We start from the raw sequence: 23,386 nt of genomic DNA, 5'->3' as shown, positions 1-23,386 counted from the left end.
TCTGTCTGGGCCAGCTCTCTGCCAAGCCCCCCTGCATTGGATCCTCCCCCTCTCGGATCAACAGCTCTGGCTGCCCTGGCCACTGGGTGAGCACGTGCGCCAGGTCCTGTCCCCCAGCCACAGGCTTGTGGTGATGGCTGGGTGTATTAGTTTGGGTCCCCCCCAAACAGCCTGTGAGACAGGATGTGAGTGCAAGTAGTTTATTGGGGAGATGTTCCCAGGAAATACCAGGAGGAGGGGAAAAGAGAAAGAGCGAATGAAGAGTGGGCATCACGTCCACTATCACTGGGGCACCTGGAGCGTAGTCCCTTGGGTTCTCTGGGAGCAAGTGTCATCCCCTGAGCGGTGAGGGAGCCGGGGTACCTATACTCCAGGTCTTATTATTGGTTGAGGGCTTCCCTGGTGGCACAGTGGTTGAGAGTCTGCCTGCTATTGCAGGGGACACGGGTTCGAGCCCTGGTCTGGGAGGATCCCACATGCCACGGAGCAACCGGGCCCGTGAGCCACAACTACTGAGCCTGCGCGTCTGGAGCCTGTGCTCCGCAACAAGAGAGGCCGCGATAGTGAGAGGCCCGCGCACCGGGATGAAGAGTGGCCCCCACTTGCCGCAACTAAAGAAAATCCTCGTACAGAAACGAAGACCCAACACAGCAAAAATAAATAAATTAATAAACTCCTACCCCAAACATAAAAAAAAAAAATTATTGGTTGATGCTGCTCCAGCGGGTGTGATTCCATGCCAATTTTGGCCTGCCATGGGCATCGTGCCCAGAGGCAAAGGAATGTCTGTGCCGGCAGCTGGAAGTCAGGCAGGCAGGCACTGCAGCCGTCAGGGTTCAAGGACTAGGATGGGGCATGACAGCATCTGCCAAAGTGGACATGTGGCCTGAACCGGGCCAATCGTGTCTTTCCCTGGGATTTTACTTCTCAATTTGTAGCCAGGTGGAAGGTGTGGCCTGTTGAATCATAGCTGCCACTGGCCACCTTCTCTGCCTCGTGGGGTGACCACAGGAGCCAGGCAGAGCCCAGAGAGAGGGGGGGGGGGCGGGGGAGGGGAGGGGGATGTGACCATCATCTTTGAGGCCCAGGTGTACCTGAAACTGTCTCTCCTCTGGGCCTCCCACTCATAGTAGCCGATACATCACCTCTTTGTCTTCCTCAGTCTGTCCTAGTTACGTTTCCATAACCTGCATCTGGCCCCCCATCACGTCTATCCGTGACGCCTCTGTTCACCCCTCGGTCCAGACACCCGCCCCCTCTGGGCTCCTTGGAAGCCTGTAGATCCCTGTCACTGCCCTCAGCAGAGAGGATGCATTGACTGTGCACCCGGGGTCCCCCCCATCACAAGGCTTGTCTCATGTCTGCCTTATTCATCTCTTTATTCCCAGAATGCCTGGACGGTCCAAAGGAAGTCCTCAGTAAATGTCATCAAATAGAATAAAAAGTGAACTCCAGCATTCATTTATTTTAAAAATATATTTACATTTTCTGCCTGTATTACTTCTTGTGGGGTAACTTGAGGTGGATAAATTTGCTTTCCACTGTTGGCTGAAGAATTCCTTTAATTTGCTCTAAACTACCTCTCTCGAGCTTTAAGGGGGTGCCCATCATATTCTGGGATTTGGTGTTCACTTTTCCTACGTGAGTCATAGCTTTTATATAGTTAAATAATACCACAGCTCAGCCTTTGGCGTCCCAGTTTCTTCTTGTAAAAAGCCTTCCTCTTTATATGGCTAGACTTTTTCAGTTCTTTCCTATTTCTCTCCTATATTTGCCCGCACTTTGTCTGACATATAGTAGGTGCTCAATTAATATTCAGTGCATAGAAGAATGAAGGCACAGATATCCTCAGAGAATAGGGAGACTCCTGGATTTCCTTCCCTAGACTTCAGGGTCCTCGTCTTAGTTTGGGTTCCCAGAAGCAGACCCTGAACTGAGAATTTGAGGGCAGGCAGCTTATTTGAGAGATGCAAGGAATACAGGAAAGAGATACAGGGAAGGGAAGGAACGTGGTAAAGTGTACAGCATTAAGCCGACAACTGTGTGATCAGCTAGAGAATCCTTCTGGGAAACATCCACCTCTGAATCATCTCAGCCGAGAGCGCAGGATCTGGGGTATTTACACCCCCAGCCCTGTTAGCCTCTGTCAGCCGATGCCTCAGGGGCATTAAATAAGTCCCAGGCATTTTGGGGCTTTGGTCTCATTTGATTGGCCATGGATTGACATTTGCTCCCAACAGGGCCAGTTAGATTCTCTCTCTACGGAATTAGAACTGGGAGATGATTGGGCACAACCTGAGCTGGTCCCTGGAACAAGGGAGATGATAACTCCCATGCTGGTGGGATGGTCATGTCCACAGGGGATGGGCAAGGCCTGGCTGCAGAGGGAGAAGGGAGGGACCCCTTTCAGAGTGTGAGAAATAGTACTGCCAGCGTGCTTGACACCCTTCCAGGACTAATGCTAGTTCTTTGAGGGTCTTGGCAGTCCTTGAATTCCACAATAACCCAGTATCCTACCAAGAGCCCCCCTTCTGTGCTTAAGCTAACTTGAGTGGGTTTCTGTTACTTGCAACTTCAGCTGATCAAGATCTTACCCTAGATTTACACCCCCTCCCCCAAAGAGTTGCCTGCCAATATAAGATGTGGAGCTCACACTTGTACCCTTCCTCTCTGACAAGTCAAGCAAATCCACCCCACTGAGATCCCGGAGGACCGCATGATCGGCACCTGTCAGCACAGAGGTGTCATCTTCTTCCCCGCCCTTTTCGTTCCTCCTTCTAAGCCACGCCCATCACAGAATGGCGCGCCTGTGTCTCCTTGACTCACGTTGTTAGTGGTCTTTGATGCCGAATTGAGGCTCAGTGCAGCTGCTGAATGGGTGTGGCAGGAACAAACGAGGAGCTGCAACTCCACAGCCTTAGCTCTTGGTGTCCAAATCAGAGGCGCCAATCAAAACAACTGGTGAGAAGATGTTGGCGTGAGTTCAAGACCCATTAGTTCTATGGCAACCACCTCGCGAGATAGGAAAGAAAGACCTTGATGCCGTCTGGCGCAACCCCACCGTTTCGCAGACGTGTGTGGTCCTCCCATCAGCCCACCTTGGTTCCAAGAGAGCGAGTGGAGAGAGGGGTGGAACCTCTCCAGGCCGGAGCGTTCCTTTTTCCAGATTGCGCTTCATTATGACCAGAGGGGCCTTTTCCTTGGTCTCAGACTCTCCATGACTTAACTCCTGCCTGGGTACAAACGGGATGATCCTTTGCTGGGATTTCCAAGGTTATAAGTGGCCAGTCCCTTCTCAGGAGGACTGTTGGGTGCCTCTCGGTTCTTTCCTATCCGGGACCTCCCGGGAGCCCATGTTGCCCATGACACACCATTTTATTCAAATTCAAATGTTATTTTTTGGAAATTAGAGTCTAAGATTGCACAATGATGGAAAAGTTGATGGAAAGCAAACCCCTCTCTCTGTACCTTGTTGGCCCCTAATAACAATAATATTAACTAATACTTGCTAAGTGCCAGGCCGTGTTCTGTTTTCCATATATTAACCATTTAATGGCAGCCCTGAAGAAGGAAGATGCTGTTATCATCACCGCACTCTACAGATGGGCAGCTGAACACAGGCCAGGCTTGGAAGTAGAGGAGCCAGGATTTGAACTCAGCTCTACTGGTTCCAGGAGGTGGCACGACCCACAAGCTACAGACTCAGACTCAACCTGCCCGTTGGGTGATCCAGCCTGGGAGGCAGTTGCAGCTCAGAGAGGCCAGGTGACTTGAGCGAAGACACAAAGCTGGTGGAGTCGGGATTCAAACATCCATCTAGACCCTCCTTGCCCTGGACTAACTAGTTAGCTCCCTGGGAAGGACGGATTATCTTTCACTGAGTGTCTGCTTGGTGCTTGGCACTGTCTGTGTGTGTCCACATATTGTGTCTGTTTTATTTATTTATTTAACTAATTAATTAATGAATTTGGCCGCGCGGCACAGCTTGCAGGATGTTAGTTCTCTGACCAGGAATAGAACCCAGGCCCATAGCAGTAAAAGTGCAGAGTCCTAACCACTGGACTGCCAGGGAATTCCCTATCGTGTCCGTTTTAAAACTTGGAGAGGATTTAAAAGAAGCCTGCGGATTCTTTGATCTCTACCTGTTAAAAAGTGTGGTCCGCGCCCTCTCTCCTTGACTCCAAGCAGGCTCCGTGTCTTGACCAAGGGTACGGCAGCCGTGATGTTCTGTGACTTCCATTGCCAGGCCACTGAGGGTGCGCATCTTCTGCCTGGTTCTCTTGGGAGCCTTGCTCTGGGGGAAGTAAAAAGTCTGGCTACCCTGAGACTACCTTCCTGGGAAGGCCACGTGGCTCTCCTACCACGTGGGTGACTCAGCTCGGACGACCAGCCCAGTGGAACCTTCAGACGTCTGCAGCCCAGCCAACCTCTGACTGCAACCACACAATGAAGCAAGGAAGAACCATCCAGCGGGGCCCATCCCAGATTCCTGAGCTACATAACTACGAGCAAAATAAGATGGTTGTTTTAAGCCACTACATTTTGGGATGTTTTGTTACACAGCACCAGTGGCCATAACATCCCATCTGAGAAGTGTTAACCCCGCTGAGATGTTAAAGAGAAATGAAGTCGCTCAGAATGCCCAACGGGTTCACACTGCGGGCAGTCCTTCTCCCTGTTCTCAGACCACCTGGTTCAGGGCCAAGGTCACAGGCGTGAGTGCTTGCTGGATGGAAGTCAGCGGGCAGTGCTGGGCACGGTCAGATCCCGTCTCTCAGCACGGCAGACGAGAAGCAGGTAGACAGATGAAGAGGAGACCAGAGAGGGAGAGGAAAGGAGAAACGGGAGATTGGGGGTCTGGAAGTTCCTTGGTGCAGGGTGCTGGGGCAGCGGCTGCCAGTCTGGGCAGGAGTTGGCAGCTCGGCTGGGGGGCGACATTGTAGAGAGGCGCCCTCAGGTTGCAGCTCTGCCAACAGCCCCCCTGGCACACCTGAGCTGGGAAAGGTGTCTCCAGAGCCGTCCGGGACCAGTGAGGAGCCTGCAGAGTTGCCACAAAAAGGAGGCGGAGGCCCGAGCAAGCTGAGCTGTGGATGTTTCGGTACTGACCACACCCCCCCCACCCCAACCCAAATGTTGGGCCCGTGATAAATCTGATTCTGTGTGGCTTCCCTTCCCCTCTGCTGGGGCAGGGACCACTTTCTCCCACTCCCCCGGACCCCAGGTTTCATGGTACACAAGGTGGTGGCAGCTGAGTGGGGGTGAGCGTGAGTTGAAATCCCAGTTCCTTGTGATGGGAGGGAGTGTGCGTGAGAGCAGGGAACCAGCCTGGTAGGTGAGAGGTGAGTGAGGCCTTAAGAAGCTGCTCAGTATTCCTAAGATTCAGATGCACAGTCACTATTCTACCAAAGTTTAATTGAAATTGTAAATGTGAAATAAAATTTCTCCCCTAGTACAAAAACAAAAAAACAAATCCCAGTTCCTCCACTGGGGAGCTGTGGGACCTTGGGAAAGCTACTTACCTCTCTGTGCCCAGTTTCCTGATGATGACGGCACCAGCCTCAGAGGCCGCTGGGAGTGGGGAGTTTGCCAGGGTGATGGGTACGAGGCTGGGTACCTGAGAGGCATCCGTCAAGAATACAAATCTGTGACTTCCCTGGTGGCGCAGTGGTTGGGAATCCACCCGCAAATGCAGGGGACGCGGGTTCAAGCCCTGGTCTGGGAAGATCCCACATGCCGCGGAGCAACTAAGCCTGTGCGCCAAAACTACTGAGCCTGTGCTCTAGAGCCCGCAAGCCACAACTACCGAACCCGCGTGCCACAACTGCTGAAGCCCGTGCGCCTAGAGCCTGTGCTCTGCAACAAGAGAAGCCACCGCAATGAGAAGCCCACACACCACAACGAGTAGCCCCCGCTCACCGCAACTAGATTAAGCCCGCGCGTAGCAACGAAGACCCAACAACGAAGACCCAATGCAGCCGAAGTAAATAAATAAGTTAAAAAAAAAAAAAGAATACAAATCTCTTCTCCCCTTGGATTTGCTCTTTGTCAAACCGAGGACACTTGTTCTGCAGCAGTCTTTTGCTCACCACTAAATGCCCCAGTACTTGGGACAGAGTCTGGCACATAGTAGGTGCTTAATAAGTACTGGATGAATGGATGTTGAGCTGAAAATGATGCTTCAAAAACTGAGAAAAGGAAGAAAAGTAGAAGAAATGAAAATAATATGAGTTTTAAAAAGATAACTTTTTTATCTGCATTTGAGCTGCACCAAAATCTTCAAGAGCTTCCAGCTTTCTGAATCCGTGTCACACATGTCTGACCAATCACTGAGGTTCTTCCCTTATCTTTGCCTTATCCCTGTCCACACCCCCTCCCCGCCCCGTGTGCTCTGACCTGTCCGGGTGCCCCAAACTCTGAGATCGCCCCGCATAGCACAGGGGCGGGTGCAGAGTGACTGGATGGGGTTTGTGTGTGGGGAGTCGATACTGAGTGAACTGATTCGGTGTCTTCATGCAGGAATAAGCAACGTGGTGAGGACAGGCTCCATCTCGCCCTTGGGTACCACCAGCACACAGTAGGTCCACACTATGTGACTGAGTGGGGAGCACGGGGGAGTCCTTTAGCTCCTGCAGCCTTGGTTTCTTCCCCTGTCAACAAGGGCCTTGGCTTTACATCCCTCAAAGGCAGTTGCTTCTGGCTCTCAATTGATTAGAGTGTTAAACTGCACTGTCCTCTGGGGACTTGGGGCACTCTCTTCTCCAAGCCTCAGTTGCCCAATCTGTGAAATGGGATCATTTTCGTCTCACTGGGTTCCTGTGAACCTGTACTGGAATAATGACGGTGAAGTGCTTAGCCTGGACCTCAGCTTTACTGCCTTCATCCAGTAAGGTCTTCCTGTCTTCATTCGCACCCTGGAAATTGTGTGTGTGTGTGTGTGTGTGTGTGTTAGGGTGGCAAGAGTGAAGTTTTCTATCCGCGCGTAGAGGATGGAAATAAATTAGCAAGTGTGTATTCTGCACCATAGTTGGTGGAGCCCCCGCCCTTCCTGATTTCATTTGCTGCAATCCACAGGAGATAGCTTCCCTTTTCCCATTTTCCACTTGAGCCGCAGAGAAGTGGAATTTGGTAAATTTGCACACCCCTGGTGGAAAGTGCCTGGCATCGCGCTGGGTGCATCGTTAAGCTGTCAATGGAAACGATACTTTTATGGTCATGACGAGAAACTGAGCGCGTCCTCCTCTTGTCAAGCCGAGTTCTTTGGGCGCGGGTGATCCCGCGCTCCCTGCGACGCCCCCCACCCGACCCCGGGCGCCCGCGCCTCCGGGTGTCCTCCGGGCTCCCGGGGTGGTGCGAGGCCGGGAGGGGCGGGGCCGGTGGGGTGGGGGAGGACCTGGCGGGGCGAGGCCGGGAGGACAAGGGCGGGGCCGCGACGGCGCGGCGCGATCAGCGCCGCCGACCGCCGCGGGGCGTGGCCCCGGGGCTCCGGGCAGCCTACAAGAGGCGGCGCGCAGGGTCTTCGGACCCACTGCATCTCTCGGCGGCACCAGTGTCCCATATCCCGCGACCTGCCCGCTGTGTCCGCTGTGCCTGTGCTGCTGCTGACGCTGCCGCCGCTCCACTCAGAAGACGCCGGCGAGGAGGTGGCTGGAGCCCTGCGGAGGGAGGTAAGTGTGACTTAAATGGTTCTCCTCTTTGCACTGTACGATCCGCTCCCGCGATCTCCGAGGAGCTGAAATAGCCGGAGCAGATGCCGTCTCTTAGGGCTTACTGTGTGCAGGCTCTTAGCTGAGCGCGCCACCTGCATCTCAGAACCGTGCTCGGCAGTATGCCCGTCCCCAGATGGAGAAACTGAGGCTCAGCGAGGGCAAGTTGCCTGAGACCTCACATGCTGGAAGCTAGGGAGCCAGCACTCAAAGGCCGTCCGACCGCAGAATCGTGCTCCCTGAGGCTGTGTACTCCTCCCTCACCTGTGCAGTTCGCTAGCATCTGTTGCGTTCCTGTGTACACAGTGGGCGTCAATAAATAGAAAGCTGATGGTGTGTATGTGGCAGGACTTCGAATGTGTCCTGCCCACGTGTGGAGGGCCGGGGTGATCCTAAGGGCGTGTGCGTTCTGCTCGGCAAGTTTACAGGGCCACACCCCTTTATGATTTTGTTTGGAACAAACCTTCCAGGTAGTCTTCCTGAGGGTCAGAGAGGTGAAGTGTCCAGGCAGAGCAGAGGCTGGGACCCAGTTCTGTCTGCCTCCAAAGCTCCATGTGGCTGGGGATGCGTCCAGGCGTGGGGCATATCAGAGTTCCTACAGGTCTGGGAAGAGTTCCTGGGTCTCTTCAACCAGAGTGGATATCTGCGTAAACTTCTTGTGGGGGGACGGCTGGGAGCTGAGGGCTCAGCTCTGGGGTCTAGGAGATCTGCAGCCCCAGGTGGAAGAGCCAGGGCGAGCCCCTCGTGCGGTGCAGACCCAGAACCTCCCTTGAAAGGGCTGGACTGGTGGACAAGCCAGGAAGGGCTTAGCTGACGCCTGCTCATCGCAGTCCGATTTGAACTGGGTGTCTTTTAGCCAGAGGTGAGTTACTCCTCTGATCAGGAGAAGCCGCTGGGAGTCTGTCAGGCGCCCAGCTCAACTTCCAACCAAGAGTGGGCTTGTGAGTTTCTACCTTGAACCTTTGGTCTCCTTGCCTGGGCAGAATAGGGTGAGCCTGCCTTCCGCAGTGGGATCGGGACACCAAGGGTCTGGAGCCTGACAGATGAGAGACCATGTGAAGGTCAAGGTGAAGGCCGTGCCCCCTTCTCCAGATAGACCCAGAGGGGAGCTCTCAGGGCTCTTTGTCTTGTGCACCTGATTTTCGGTTTCTGCCCCTGACCTGGCTGGCTGCACGTGGGGGAAGGAGCAGAAGGTGTGGGAGCTGTGTTGCTGGTGTGCTGGCTCTGAGGGCCGTTGCCGTCGTCTTTACCTGCAACACACCTGGGCACGAGGCCTCTAGGTTTTCATTACAGATGAGGCAACCGAGGCTCAAAGAGGTGAAGTGCTTGCCCAGGGTCCCCTGGCTTGTGTGTGATGTTGTCACCCCAGGTCTCTCTGTCTACTTACCCTACACACTTAGCGGCTGGGTCCTGCCTCCTTTAAGGCACTTCTCTGCCCAACTGCTGACTCTACGTCTGAACCTGACCTTCAACAAGGAACCGTTTCGTTTGAGAGGGGCTCCACGTGAAATAGCAGCAGAGTTGAGCCCCAGCCTCGTCCCTGATGACGCAGCCAGGGAGGAGAATGAAGAGGGTGATTTTGATTTTTACAGTCTCTTAAAAAATAGGAGTACAAATAGTAATGATAGCATCTGTAATCCTCCCAGCAGCTGACGTTTATCTGGCACACACTGTGGCCCAGACGCGCCTGGGGTTTTACACGGATGACCTACCCTGCTGACTTTCTTATGAGCTGGACTGTCCTGCTTTTTACAAGGAGGCAGTCGAGGCTCAGAGTGACTACGGTATGTACCCCACGTGACACGGCCAGAGCGGGGAAGAGCTGCCGTCCTGGCTGGACCCCACCCGGGATTCTGGAAGAAGATGCCGGTCCGGTGGCCGGCCACAGGACTGTCAGCGCGGAGCACACTGCTGCACAAGGCTTCTGCCATGTGGGTTCTGAATCCCTGGCCCCGGTTACGGGTGGGCCTGGAGAGGGGCTTGGGATCCACTCTGCTGACAGGTACCTGTATCAACGTGCAGAGGGCCCCGCTGGGGAGCCCAGAGCAATGCCAGCTGCTCCCACAGTCCTGCGTCTGGAAAGGAGAGCTGGCTTGATGGGGAGGGGCTGGAGCTCAGCAGAAGAGCACGAGCTTCTAAAAGCCCCCAAACTGCATCCCTCCCTCAGAGACCTCACGTTGGATATCTGGGGTTTGTGGTAGGTTGCATTTGAAAACTGGCTTTTAAAGGCAGGACCCCCAAATGCCGACCTCTTTGGCCTTGTGGGAGCTGGAACATTTCTTTTCTCTGTCACCAGAGTAATTTACTGCGTATGGGAGGTGCCTCTGTGTCTGCTTGCTCCCGACCTAGGAAGCTTTTTTTCCCCCCCTTTTTTTGCAGACTCACTGGTTTTTGATCAGTCCCAGATGTGCAAACCCAGCATCACTCAAAGGGGCTCATGGCTTGTCAAGAAAGGAAAATATAACACAGGCGTCATTTCATTTCATCTTCAGTTCATTGAACTGAATAGCTTCTCAGACCTTCATGGGATAGGGCATCTGGAGCCCCTCATAAAGTCCCAAAGGGAGCACACTCTGTTCTGGAACAGGGAGGGTCAGGCAGATCTGGGTCGTGGTTGGTAGGGCCAGCCATGCTCTTTTTCCTTTCTTTCTTTTTTTCCTTGAAAAAACAGGTTTTATTGTGGTAAAATACTCATCAACATAAAACTTACATTTTAAAGTGCACAGTTTGGTGGCATCTAGTACTTTAACAGTGTTCTGCAACCATCACCACTGTCTAATTCCAGAACGTTTTCAGCATCCCAACAGGAGACCCCATAACCATTATTAGCAATCACTCCCCATCTGTCCTCGCCAGCCCCGGGCAGCTCCTCAACTGCTTCCTGTCTCTCTGGATTTGCTTATACTGGACATTTCATATAAATGGAATCCTACAGTATGTGGCTTTTTGTGTCTGGCTTCTCTCACTGAGCATAACGTTGCCAAGGTTCATTCATGATGTAGCCTGTGTCCGTGCTACATCCCTTTTTATGGCTGAATGCTATTCCAGTGTATGGATAGATCATCTTTCATTTATCCCTTCTTCCACTGATGGAAGTTTGGGCCATTTCCACCTTTTGGCTACTGTGCATAATGCTGCTGTTAACATCTGTGTACACAGTTTTGTTTGTACACCTGTTTTCAGTTGTTTTGGGTCTACCCCTAGGAACAGAATAGCTGGGTCACATGGTATTAAGGAACACGTGTCCCATTTTCTTGACTTCCCTCTTGAAGAAACATCAACTGAGATCATCTCATTCAGGAATGAGAATCTGGTGTCTGGGTGTCTGGGGGGAGGTGTCCACAGTTCCCCTGCCTCTGCACCAGGAGAGCAACTGACAGAGATTCCTGTCGGAGATGTTGCCCTGGGGGAGCTCAGCTTTCTACCCCAGGCTGTGCAGTTGTGGGTACTCACCGACAGACACCCCCTCTTCAAGGCTGTGGGGATAGACAGTTTCTCACGATACAGCCCGAGGGAGATATATCTTCTCTGATTGTCTCAAATGCTGTGTCAGCTTAGACAAAAACCACAGATTTAGGGGAAAAAGAAAAGTCCTAATGAGGATTGTGCAACTTTTGGACCATCATTTTTTAAAAATATAAATTATGAAATCCCACATTTTCAGTCCAAGTTTCTGGATCGCATCCCACGGTGAGTACAGAATGGTGAAATCCCAGAAGGGAAAAGAACCCAGCTTCCATTTTGTTTGCAGTCAGGTGTCCCAGAATGGACCCCGCCCTGAGGTTCTTTTGTGTTGAAAAACTCCTGGATCTCTCTCGAACTGGGAACTGCCATTCAGCTGGCAACTGCTGAGGCTGACTTGCTAAGATCCTAGAAGTCCTTTTAGAGCAAAGAGGCAGCATTCTCTGGCAAGGAAAGGTGACGTTGTGGGGGGGAGATGTTGGGGGGTACACCAAGGGGAGGGACCAGGTATGTGCAAAGGCCTGGAGGAGGGGAGGGTCCTGGTACCCTGAGAATGACAAGCTCAGGGTGTCTGGGGTCTAAGGGTCAGGCGCAGGGTGGAGGAGCCTGCCCTGCGGTGGGGTCAGCTGTACTGAGCTTGGATTTCTTGCTCTGGGCTGCGGGGCACAGGAGAGCCACAGGGTGGCCTTTGTACTTGAGAACAGATCACTGTGGGATGAGCAGTATCCCCCAAAGTGTGGGGAGCCCATCCTGCTGGTCCCCGAGGTGACTGAGCGTGTCTAGTGACCCAGCAGCAGAGGCCTCCCACCCAGGCGCTGTTCTCTCCTCTGTGTCACAGCAAGGCGACCGTCTCAGGGGGTGCCTTCTGCCCCGAATGCCTCCCCACCCTGACCTCTACAGTGAAGCCCCTGGCCCCAGCTCTCTTCCGTTTTCCTCGTGTTCCGTTTTCCTCTAGCCTCAGGTCCTCTGCACCTGCTGAGGAGAGAAGGTTCCCTTTTTAAAGTAAATTTCTTTGAACCCCCAAAGCAAGCCAACTTCAATAAAATACGAAGTGTGAACTAGAACAGGGAGATGGTAGCAAGGTGGGCAAAGCTTGGGGAAGGGGGTGTGCCAAAGGCTGGAGTTCGGGAAACACTGGACTGAGGTGCGGCGTGAGGAGATTTGAGAGGCTGTTACCACCTAGAGCAGCGTTTCTCAAAGTGGGGTCCCCGGACCAGCAGCGGCTCCCAGGAGCTCATCCGAATGTCGATTCTCAGGCCCTGCCCCAGGCCTCCTAAAGCTATGGGGGGGGGGGCGGCAATCTGCGTTTTCACGCGGCTTCCAGCACTTTCTGGTGCGGGCTCCAGGGTGGGACCCATTGCCCTGGAAAGCTGGGAAGACTTGCTCTGGGCCCCGGCCCCAGAATGGGGTGGGCGGGGCTGGCTGATGGGGGCAGAAGGTTCTGTTTACAGGACCTGGTGTGACCAGAAACAGGTCACGTGGCGAGAATGGAGCCAGTGGCTTGGGAGCTAGAATGACCTCTTCTGTCCAGAGCCGAGGCCCCTGAGAACAGGCTCTTGACGTGTGCCTAGGACTTTCTTCTGGAAGAGCGCTCGGCTTGTTGGCACCCGTTGCTCTGGGGCCCGAGCAAGTGTCCTGAGGATTCCCGCCTTTTCCTTCCGCCTGTATTTAGAGCCCCGCGTGCCCAGGAGCTTGTGAAGTCCGTCTGTTTGTAACCCCTAAGCGGCCCCTGTGAAAGAATGGGTTGTTTCCCTCCCAGCATTTAAAATACATCTGTGTGTATGCACGTGTGCGCTGCACCTCTCCATCCCGCCCCCAAACCGGCTCCCAACACAGCCAGTCTGTTCTCATGGGGGAAGCACGGGCTGCTGTAAAAACACTGTTTATTCCCGGGAACCTTCAAGGCCGGGCTTCCCGGGGACTGAGATATTTTCGGCTTTGGCATCGCTGGACAAAGTGCCCTTCAGACGGGGGATGAACTGGGCCCTGTCTGGGAGAGTCGGTGTCTGGCCCAAGTGGGAGGCTCTGGCAGCACGGAGCTTTATCTGGGCTCCAGCACCTTCAAGTTCACTTTGAAGGGCTGTAGGAGACCAGGCCCCGGACTTGTCTCATTGCGGAGCCTCCTGGGGGGAGCCCTGGAGGATTTTCTCTTGCATAATCTGTTCTCCAGCTTCTCTGGAGCCGTTCTTCCAACAGAAGCCAGAACTTCTTTAAAGTTCTCTTAAACTTTTTATTAAAGTTCAACATGCTAGAGAAGAATGCACATGCATTCGTGCGTCGGGGGATGAATTTTCTCCAAGTGCGCGTACCCGTGCTATGGCCCCAGAGCTACAGAGCCTGACCGTCCCCCAGGAACCCTCCCATAACCCCACCTCCGAGAGTAACCATTTCCGGACTTCTGACGGTATAGGTTGGTTTTGCCTGGTTTTGAACTTTACGTAAATGAACCATGCATGTTTCATCACTGGAGTCTGGCTTTGGTTCAGTGTTATGTCTGTGAGCTTCGTCTGCAATGCTACATCTGCCAGGCTCTCAAAGCATAAATCAGACCCTGTCACCATCGGCTTCATCTGCCCTGCACCCGACACGCACGCATGCGCGCGCACACACACACACACACACACACACACACACACACCCCTCTTTGCAATTATTTTTTAAATTTTTTATTGTTTTTATTTTATGGCCATGCCACATGGCATGCGGGATCTTAGTTCCCCAGCCAGGGATCAAACCTGCACCCCCTGCAGTAGAAGCGCAGAGTCTTAACCACTGGACCACCAGGGAAGTTCCGCCTCTTTGCATTTAGAATAAAACCCTTGTCATGGCCCTCAAGGCCCCTGGCTGCTTGGCCCTGCTTGCCTCTGTGACCCCATTTCTCCCCGGCCACACTGGCTTTGCGCCCCTCCTTGGTCAGGCCAAGATGGTGACCATCTCAGAGTCTTTGTGCTTGCGGTTCCTGCTGCCTGGAGTTCACCCCAGCCAGAGTGGTCCCTGCCCCTCCCTCTGCCCAGCCTCACCATCCCGTGTCCCAGGGCTGTCTTCCTCCAGCCTCTGTAACATCTATTTGCTGCGATGTTCCCTCCCTCCTCGCCCCCCGATTCCTGGGGACAGAGGCTTGTTCACTGGCCTATCCCAGGGACTCCGTGGCCACGTGAGGGTTGCCCTGGGGATGTTCATCTGTGAAGCAGTGTGGAGATTCCATAGCCTGCTGCTATAGAATTCTTGAGCTTGGTTCAAGGCTGTGACTCATCCTTGCAGGTACCACCCAGTACCAGTGAATCATGCATTTCAGGTGGGAGGCTGGTCCAGGTGCTGTCAGCCTCGTAGCCTGCAGCAGGGATGATCTGGGATGCCCGAATTCACCCAGGAGGAGGAAGGAAAGAAACAGTCATTAAGCACCGGTAGATCCTGGGACTCTGCTGCTGGGCTCTTTAGAACCACCATCTCCATACTCTGCAAATCCTCCCCCAGCCCTGGGAGAAATTCAGGGCTTCGTTTTGCCCATGAGGAACTGGAGACTCCACGAGGTTGAGGGACCCTCTGGGCAGCACCCAGCTCAATGATGTGGAGTCAGGATTCGAACTGGGGTTGACCCAATGTCCACGCTTATCGACGCTGCCTCCTGGGAGTCCTTGATTTCTTGTCCCTTGGAGGTGGAGGTTTCCTGTCATTTATCTAAAGCTTTGCTGGGAGCATTGTTTCCAAGGAAGCATCCACACATCTGCAAGAAGGGAGAAAGGGGCCCCAGGAGTTATGTACTGGGTATTTTAAGAACATATTAATTTATTATCCGGTCACTTTAAAGTGGCTTCTCATATATTATCTTGGCTTGCACTGAACAAACCTGGTTTGTAGTTCTTTTTTTTTTCACACAGAGTAGATTAAGTAAATGATTGTTGAGGGAGTGTTCTCTTTTTGTTCAGAATTGTGTATATTCTCAGCATAGTATTTAAAAAACTGAATGGGTTTTGTATATTGTATTTGTTCAAGTAAGCATCCCGAGATATTGCCCTGTGTATCCCATAAGGATGTATCTCTGGCTGAGGGGACAGGAGGAAAGAAAGTGCCTGCAGCGGGGCGGGGGGGGGCGCATTTTTGTTAAGCCTAGTGTCTGTCTTTGTGGGGTTGAGGGCAGAGCAGTTGGCAAGGGAAGGGAAGGCCTGTTTCCTCCATTGTCGTGCCCTAATTCTGTTGAGAAAGGTTTAAGGAAAACTGGCTCCAATGGAGGAGGGAGATCCCCACCCCTGGGGTGTCTGATACTTACCCAGTCCTGGGATCTGCCTGAGACAGGCTGGGGTGTCCCGCCCCCCTCCGCCCAGCCACCACTTCATTCCTGGAATTTCTGGGTGGTTTGTGGGTCTGACTCTGCTCTGCCCTTGGCCTCGCTCACGTTTCGAGTTCTCCCTTGTGCTTCTGAAGAAGAGAGGAGCCTGGGGCACCCCGGGCTTGGGGGTTAGCCTCGAGGTCTCTCGCTGAGTCCGGCTGACGTCGGGGCACAGGTCAGAACTGCCCTGACATTTTGGAGAGCAGGATGGGTAGGCGGTCAGAGTGTGGCAGGCTCTGTATGACCGTGAGCAAGCTGCTTGTCTGTGTTGAGCCTCAGTTTCCTCATCTGTAAAATGGGGATCATAATTGCAGTGGCCCCATCAGTCTGTGCAGAGGATGAAATACGAGATTCTGGGAGTAGAGGACCCAGAACAACGTCTGCCGCCTCGCCCTCACTCATCAAGTGTTGGCTGGGTTATTGGGGATAAGTGTTTGCTGGGCAGTTAATACGCGCTAAGGATTCAAGTTGAATAAGACCCAGTTGGCCAGTGCTGTGCTGGAACTGGCCGACTGGGTCATGCTGGCTTGTCCCGGCTTGTGAGAGCCCATGGTTAAGTATTCAGAAAAGTTGTGGTTAAGTTTCTGAAAAGTTCAACCCAACCATCATTTTGTTTTTTTTAATTGAAGTATCGTTGATGTACAATGTCGTGTAAGTTTCAGGTGTACAGCACAGTGATTCAGTTATATACACATATATATGTACATATACCCGTATTTCTAGATACTTTTTTTTCCCTTCTAGGTTATTACAAAATGTTGAGTATAATTCCCCGTGAACACCACCAACATTAAATGTTATATAAACTTATAGTGAAATAAGTCTTATTTAAAACAAAGGTAATAAATACTCAAAACAGCGCATCCTAATTTTTTTACCTCGCTTTACTATTCTCTCTGCCCTTGGGGTGGTTGATGTCTATTCTGTGCATGTGCTGGAAAAACGACATCATTCTGTGTTATCATGAGGCTCTTTCCAGAAACTCCATGCTCAGTGACCCCACGTTGGTGGCTTCAAATTGCCGTGGTGGGAATATTTACACCAAGAGAATTGGCAGACGCTACAGATCAGGGTGGGTATTTTGGGGTTTTTCGAGCATCAGTTGTTAAACATTTACCAGCACAGCAGTGGTTCCAGCCATCAAGAAGCGCCCAGTCTTAGCGGGCAAGGCAGCAAGTGTGAGTAGACAGGAGGCAAGCTGCTGAGCCCTTGACACCCACGGCCGGTGAACTCAGCCGAGCTGAGCCCTGCAAGGGGACCTAGCACTGCAACCGCATTGGCCTGTGAACCGGCTGACTGTCACCACTGTGAATCCAGGTCCCGGCCAGTTGGTCACATTCACGCTACAGACCCGGTCTGTGACGTCTCGGAACCCACTTCCCCAGAAAGCTGGGAAAAAGTGTCCAAGGCCCCAGGCATGCAGTGAGCCGAAGCATGTTTCAAGTTTAGGGGTGGGCTTCCCCCCGCCCCCGACAAGCAATAGGCATTTATTGGATTTTTAAGAATTAGATTTTGTCTCAAAGCAGAGGTGGGGCTGTTTTTCTTTTCTTTCCTTTTCTTTTTGCGGTACGTGGGCCTCTCACTGCCGTGGCCTCTCCCGTTGCGGAGCACAGGCTCCGGACGCGCAGGCTCAGCGGCCATGGCTCACGGGCCCAGCCGCTCCGCGGCATGTGGGATCTTCCCGGACCCGGGCACGAACCCGTGTCCCCTGCATCGGCAGGCGGACTCTCAACCACTGCGCCACCAGGGAAGCCCAGAGGTGGGGCTTTGAAATAATGTGGTGAAGAGAGAATAGCCTTTTCACTGTGTTCCCCGTTATTAATTCCAGGCTTCCCCAAATCCCTCCAAACAATGTATCTGTGGAGTATTTAGCATCACCATCACTCTTGTCATAGCCAGTACTATTAGCCATAGACCTTGTAGCGAACCCTGTAATATTGTAACACTCGTGTTCCTCATCTCCATCATTCCTCGTACCACGGCTCGTCCCTTGACCCCGGCCTGCCCCCTCCCCTGCAGGCTGATCCATCCCCGCTCAGCAGTGAAGACTCAGCCGAAGGGTCGTCGCTTTCTGGAAGCCTCCTGGAGCTGAATCACACCTGCAGACCTGTCAGTCTTGTTCACCTACAGAGGCGCCAGCGATGTTCAATAAATATTTACGTAGTGAATGTACGGATCTCCTCATCCCAACGAGGTCAGAAACTGGCGGTTCAGCGGTGAACAAGGCGGACAGGTCTGGGGCCGTGATTAAGCAGCGACCCTGCAGTTGTGTCTTAACCCACGAGCAGGACTTCGTTCATCGGCGGGACCCGGGCGGGGGAGGGGCAGGCTGGGGTCATGAGATGAGCCGCGAGAACAGCATGTGCAGAAGCAGAGAGCTTGGCACGGTCTCGGGGCTGACGGCTGGCAGGCTCCGTCCTACGAGTCATCTTTCTGGCAGGTTTTCTTAAACACAGGCGAAGGCAGCCCAGGCGGGATGACATCGAACTCCAACCACGTTCTCTTTCTTTCTCTCATTCCTGAGAGTTGAATTTGGCGTCAGCATCCCCCAGGAGCTAGCCCTCGAGGAGACCCCTGGCTAGGTGGGGCACATGCGGGGCTGTGGATGCCCTAAATGTCCCCAGAGCCTTGGCCGGGGTAGAGGGGTGATGGCGGAGCTGACGCTGCAGCAAGCCTTGGTTCCACCTCAAACCAGACCTGCAACCTCACAGATACCACATAACTTCTCCCGGGCTCAGTTTTGTTTTCCAGAAAATGAGGTAGAAAACAGCCAGGGTCCAACTGCATCTGAAAGCTGAGGCCGTGCTGCAGGAATCTGACCCCAGGCTGGGTCTGGACGTTGACCGTGGGGCGTGAAAGCTTTCTTGGTCCCCTCCCCGCCCCCTGGTATGTGCTTATGGGACCCTGGCGCCGTTATCTTGTTTGTGGTCTCCCGGGCTGGGTTTTGCAACTGGGGCCAAGGAGACGATGTCTCCCAGACGGCGTTTCTGTGAATTGTACGGCCGTCCACGCGGGTGTTTCGGGCTTTTGGCAGGAGGCCAGGGACAGAGAGTGGAGAAGGGCTTCTCTAGAAATGAAGCTTGCATTTGGCAACCCTAGGAGAAAGTGGGGACAGAAGTGCAGAGCTGGGGAGTGTGGGCCTCCGTCTCCAGGAACAGAAGGGAGCTCGGGTTGACCCCCTGAAGTGTGAGCCCCTCGGGAACGTTAGGACAGCTGGAGGGTGCCCGGCAGAGAGGGTCCGTCGGTGCGGGCGTCATATTTTAGTCAAAGGTACGTCAGCAGATAGAGACTGGGTGGGTGCCAAGCCCCATGACGGGGAGTATCTTGGTGAAATGTAACCATGATGTAAAGGTTTCATTCCCCTGGGGGCGACAAACGGATGCCTTCTCGACAGAGTCACTACCTGGGGTGGGGCACGGTGCCTGTCTCCACTGAGCCCCACTATCCACGCAGGAAGCAGAGAAGGGAAGGGAGGGTCGCAGTGAGTGCTGGGTTGTTTGTGGGCGGCCCTCCCCTGTGTGGGTAGTGACGGGAAATCCCCAAGGAAGCCCGCCCCTTGGGAAGGCACTGTGGCATCGAGGAAGGGGCTTGGAGGTCAGACGGAGCTGCGTTCCAGCCCCAGGTTTTCTGCTTGCAGTTGTGTGACCCTGGGCAGGTTCCTGACACTCCAGGGGCCTCAGTCTCCTCACCTGTAAAATGGGAGCAATAGAGCCCAAACCTCTGAATCATCAGGAGGGTGAAGTGAGAAGTGCAGCAACGGGCTTGCGGTAGGTCTCCCTCCATGTAAGCCCCGCTGGCCTCCCTGGTGGGGGCCTGTACGTGTCATTGGAAAGCCCCTGGTGGTGGTGGGCAGTGTGTGTCTCATTGGGAAAACTTTTTTTTAAAATTTATTTTATTGAAGTATAGTTGGCTTATAATGTTGTGTTAATTTCTGCTGTGCAGCAAAGTGACTCAGTTATACAAATATATATTCTTTTTCATATTCTTTTTCATTATGGTTTATCCCAGGATATTGAATGTGCTTCCCTGTGCTCTACAGTAGGACCTCGCTGTTTATCCATTCTTTATATAATAGTTTGCATCTGCTAACCGCAGACTCCCACTCCACGTCCCCCATCCCCTCTACCCCTTGGCAACCACTAGTCTATTCTCTATGTCTGTGAGTTTGTTTCTTTTAAATTGTAGATGGAAAGGGGGCTGCAGTGCTTCTTCCCTAGGCTCTTGTCGAGCTGTTTCGGCAGTGGAAGCTGAATGCCAAGGGGCTGAAGGCCAAGGTGGGCTGGCGTGGCCCCGGCCAAGTCGCCTCGGCTGATGGGCTTGTGCTGTGACACAGCACCAAGCGCCACTGCCCAGGTTCCAGCCACGATCCCACCCTTGGCCTCCCCATTTGCCTCTCTGCTCCTCCCTTACCCCCTTCCATACAGCTGCCAGTGGGATACTTAGAACACAGTTCTCCTCGCTTATTATCTGATGCTTGTATTAGCTTGCTAGGGCTGCCAGGATAAAGTACCACAGACTGAGTGGTTTAAACAACACAAGTTCATTTTCTCACACTTTTGGAGTCTGGAAGTCCAAGATCAAGGTGTCGGCGGAGCTGGTTTCTTTTAGGCTTTGCTCCTTGGCGTGTAGACGGCGGTCTCCTTGCTGTATCTCACACTCTCGTCCCTCCGTGTGTGTCTGTGTCCTAATCCCTTCTTCTTATAAGGACACCAGTCATACTGGAGCAGGGCTCACCCATATGACCTCATTTTAACTTAACCACCTCTTGAAAGACCCTCTCTCCAAATACAGTCACAGTCTGAGGTGCTGGGGGTTAGGACTTCGACATAGGAATTTGCAGGCCACACAGCTCAGTCCAGCATTCTGGTTTTTTTTCCCTGTGTGCCAGCCCAGTGCTGTGCTCTGGAATGTCGATGTGAGATGCCAGCCCTGTTACTGTTACAATTCTGCTTAAATCTGCAGTGTTCTCCTATGGCCCAAACTTAGCGGAAGCCATCAAGGTACAGGTGTTGCCCCCTCCCCAGCGTGGACCCCACCAACCCTCCCTGAGCTGCAGCCAGGCCAGACCATTTTCAGACCCAATAGTGCCGCCCAGCACCATGTCCCGCATGGCCCAACCCAAGACAAGTTGGTGTGGTCCAGGCTAGCAACTGTCTCAAGGTGGAGAAGCCACTTGGAGAAACGCCTCTTTTCACTTGTGTTTCTCCCCATGGGAAGGTTTGACTAAACCCCATGGTTGGGAATTCCCTGGCGGTCCAGTGGTTAGGACTCTGTGCTTTGAGTGCCGAAGGCCCAGGTTCAATCGCTGGTTGGGGAACTCAGATCCCGCAAACCGCGTGGTGTGGCCATAAACAAACAAACAAACAAACAAACAAACCCCATGGTTCTCCCAAATCTGAAGCTCCAGCTGAGGCTTTATCAGTTGTCTCCGGAACCTTGGAGGGAAGGACCCGTCTGCGGCCCATGGACCAAGCAAGGCCCTTGAATGTTCAGAGTGAAGGCGGCCGACCAAGTCTTCCAGAGTAAGGTCACCCTTGTTCAGGAGAACATGCCGGGAGAATGCACTTGGAACCAGTAGTGGTTTCACTGTCCTTTCATGCTTTGGCATTTTGCTTTGTTTTATTCATTAATATTTTAAAAAGTGTAAAGTAGACAAGTCCAAAGGCTAGTATGTGCTCACCACCGATGTCCGGTCCCCGAGGACACCCTCCTCTGGTGACTACATCACATTCCTGCCAACTCAGCCTGTCCACTCAGCGTGAACGGAGCTTACACTTTGCAATATTTGCTTGAGAATTTGTTTTTTCGATAAATTTACTTATTTATTTATTTATTTATGGCTGTGTTGGGTCTTCGTTGCTGTGCGCGGGCTTTCTCTAGTCACAGGGAGCGGGGGCTACTCTTCGTTGCGGTGCGCAGGCTTCTCATGGCGGTGGCTTCTCTTGTTGCAGAGCACAGGCTCTAGGTGCGCGGGCTTCAGTAGTTGTGGCACGCGGGCTCAGTAGTTGTGGCTCACAGGCTCTAGAGCGCAGGCTCAGTAGTTGTGGCACACGGGCTTAGTTGCTCCACGGCATGTGGGATCTTCCTGGACCAGGGTTCAAACCCCTGCATGGGCAGGTGGATTCTTAACCACTGCAGCACCAGGGAAGCCCCGAGATTTTTAATAGAAGCAATATGTTAGACATAAAGGTGAGTTCCCTCATATTCTCCTTCCCGGTTCAATTTACCTCACCCTGGCATCATCTACCACCATGAACTTGGTCTGTTCAGTCCTGGTTTTACCATACAAGCACATGCAGGCACACGCGCGCACACACCATATACATATATGTACATACATGTATAATACATGTGTATATAATACCCACGTATACATAGATGTATGTACATATACACATATCTATAAGCTATACAAGGTATGGTTTATATGCCTTAAAATGCACACAAATAGTACTATTAGCATAGTATTCTACAACTTGCTTTTTTAGCCCAACATTAGATTTGAGCTTTGTTTATGCCAACACTCACAGAGCTGCAGGTCACCGTTTTTACTTGCTGTATAATATTCCACCCACACTGACTCACAATTCATTTACCCATCCCCCTACTGAGAGTCGTCTGAGTTGTGCCCGTTGGTGATTTAAACCAAACCCAGTTTAGTTGAGTCATGTAAGCAATTCCTATTTCATGCCTTTTGGGGTGCCCTGCCCCTCGGGATGCTGAAGAGTAAAGCAAATCGGGTGTGGCCGTGATGCCCGAGTGGACACTCTGTGACGTAGATTCCGCTCCTTCTTTGTCCTAAATCTTAACCCAGTGTCAGTGCGTTTTGGCATCCTTTTCAGCCTGGCCTCTGCAGCTGGGAAATGCTCGTATATGGTGGTGTGACTAAGCAGGGAGACGTCAGGGATCCTGAGAGCGTCTGCGTCTCTGGCTTGATCCCCACAGGGTGAGCGAGCACTCAGAAGTCCCCCGCCCTCACCCAGGTCCCTGAGGCTCTGCCCCAAAGGGAACTCCTCGGGAGGGAGGCCACATCTCACCCACTCCAAGGAGTCAGGCCTCCCCCTAGATGGCGGTTATATTTATCTGAAGCATAAGCTCGGTCAGGACCCTGGAGAGTTTCCAGGGCTGGAGATGGGAACTGCTGCATTCCCATAGCTCCTCCGCCGCAGCTCTGCCTCCTGGGATGCCCCGGATGCGCCCTTGAGGATGTCCTCCTCCAGCTGCCAGCTTGCAGCCCCAGACCACGCGACCGGTGAAAACGCAGCTGTTGCCGGTATAGGAGAAGACCAGATGGGCTACCCGGGGTTTGGGGTGGGTCAGCGTCCAGGCTTGGCTGCCTCCCCCCCGTCCAGGGGGGCCCTGGAGCCCCTCCCTCCAGCTCCCTGCGCTGTCTTGTCAGGCCTGTCCCGCTGGGTAGGGGCTGTGGGTTTCCTTGCCTGTCGCCCAACTGGGAGCTCCCTGAGGCCAGGACAGTGCCCTCTTCATCTTCGTGTCCCAGCGCCCAGCACAAAATAGGTGTCTAATAAAGGTCATTGGGTGACTGACTGACTCTCCTTGGGAGTAAAGCAGAGGCGAGAGGGTGAACGAACACACTCATTCAAGCCCCGCCTTGTCTTCTTGGATCAGACAATAAGCCAGGAGGAAGACCATGCTTTGTGACCTTTAGTGTGACCCCGTGGAACCAGGGTAGCATGATGGAAAATCCCGGACCCTCAGAGACACCACACCTGGGTTCGAGTCTTCCCAGCAGAGCGGCCTTGGGGCCAGCACGCCAAGCCTCAACCTCCTCCCTGTAAAATGGGAGCGACGACAGGCCGGCCTCCTGGGTTGCCGCGAGGACTGGAAATGGCATAATGAGGCGACTGGCCCATGGAGGTGCTCAGGAAGGGTTCTG

The 23,386-nt window shown here is 53.2% G+C and overlaps 1 protein-coding gene across 2 annotated transcripts in view; it reads left to right on the top strand.

Annotated features, from left to right (window-relative positions):
• The first annotated feature begins 7,543 nt into the window (after nucleotides 1-7,543).
• CRISPLD2 (cysteine rich secretory protein LCCL domain containing 2) overlaps nucleotides 7,544-23,386 on the top strand; it is a 66,641-nt gene continuing 50,798 nt past the window's right edge. The window contains exon 1 of one of the 2 annotated variants that reach the window (XM_029236819.1): nucleotides 7,544-7,664. The gene's annotated coding sequence lies outside the window, so the exon portion shown is untranslated. Of the gene's footprint in view, nucleotides 7,665-18,353; nucleotides 18,379-23,386 lie in introns of those variants that run through there. The other variant, XM_029236829.1, reaches the window with a different exon arrangement.

Source organism: Monodon monoceros, unplaced genomic scaffold (genome assembly GCF_005190385.1).
Source record: "Monodon monoceros isolate NGI ecotype Baffin Bay Population unplaced genomic scaffold, NGI_Narwhal_1 Super_Scaffold_10, whole genome shotgun sequence".
NCBI classification, from domain to species: Eukaryota; Metazoa; Chordata; class Mammalia; order Artiodactyla; family Monodontidae; genus Monodon; species Monodon monoceros.
The sequence above is the reverse complement of the archived record's forward strand: the minus strand, read 5'-3'. Positions and strand labels throughout refer to the sequence as shown.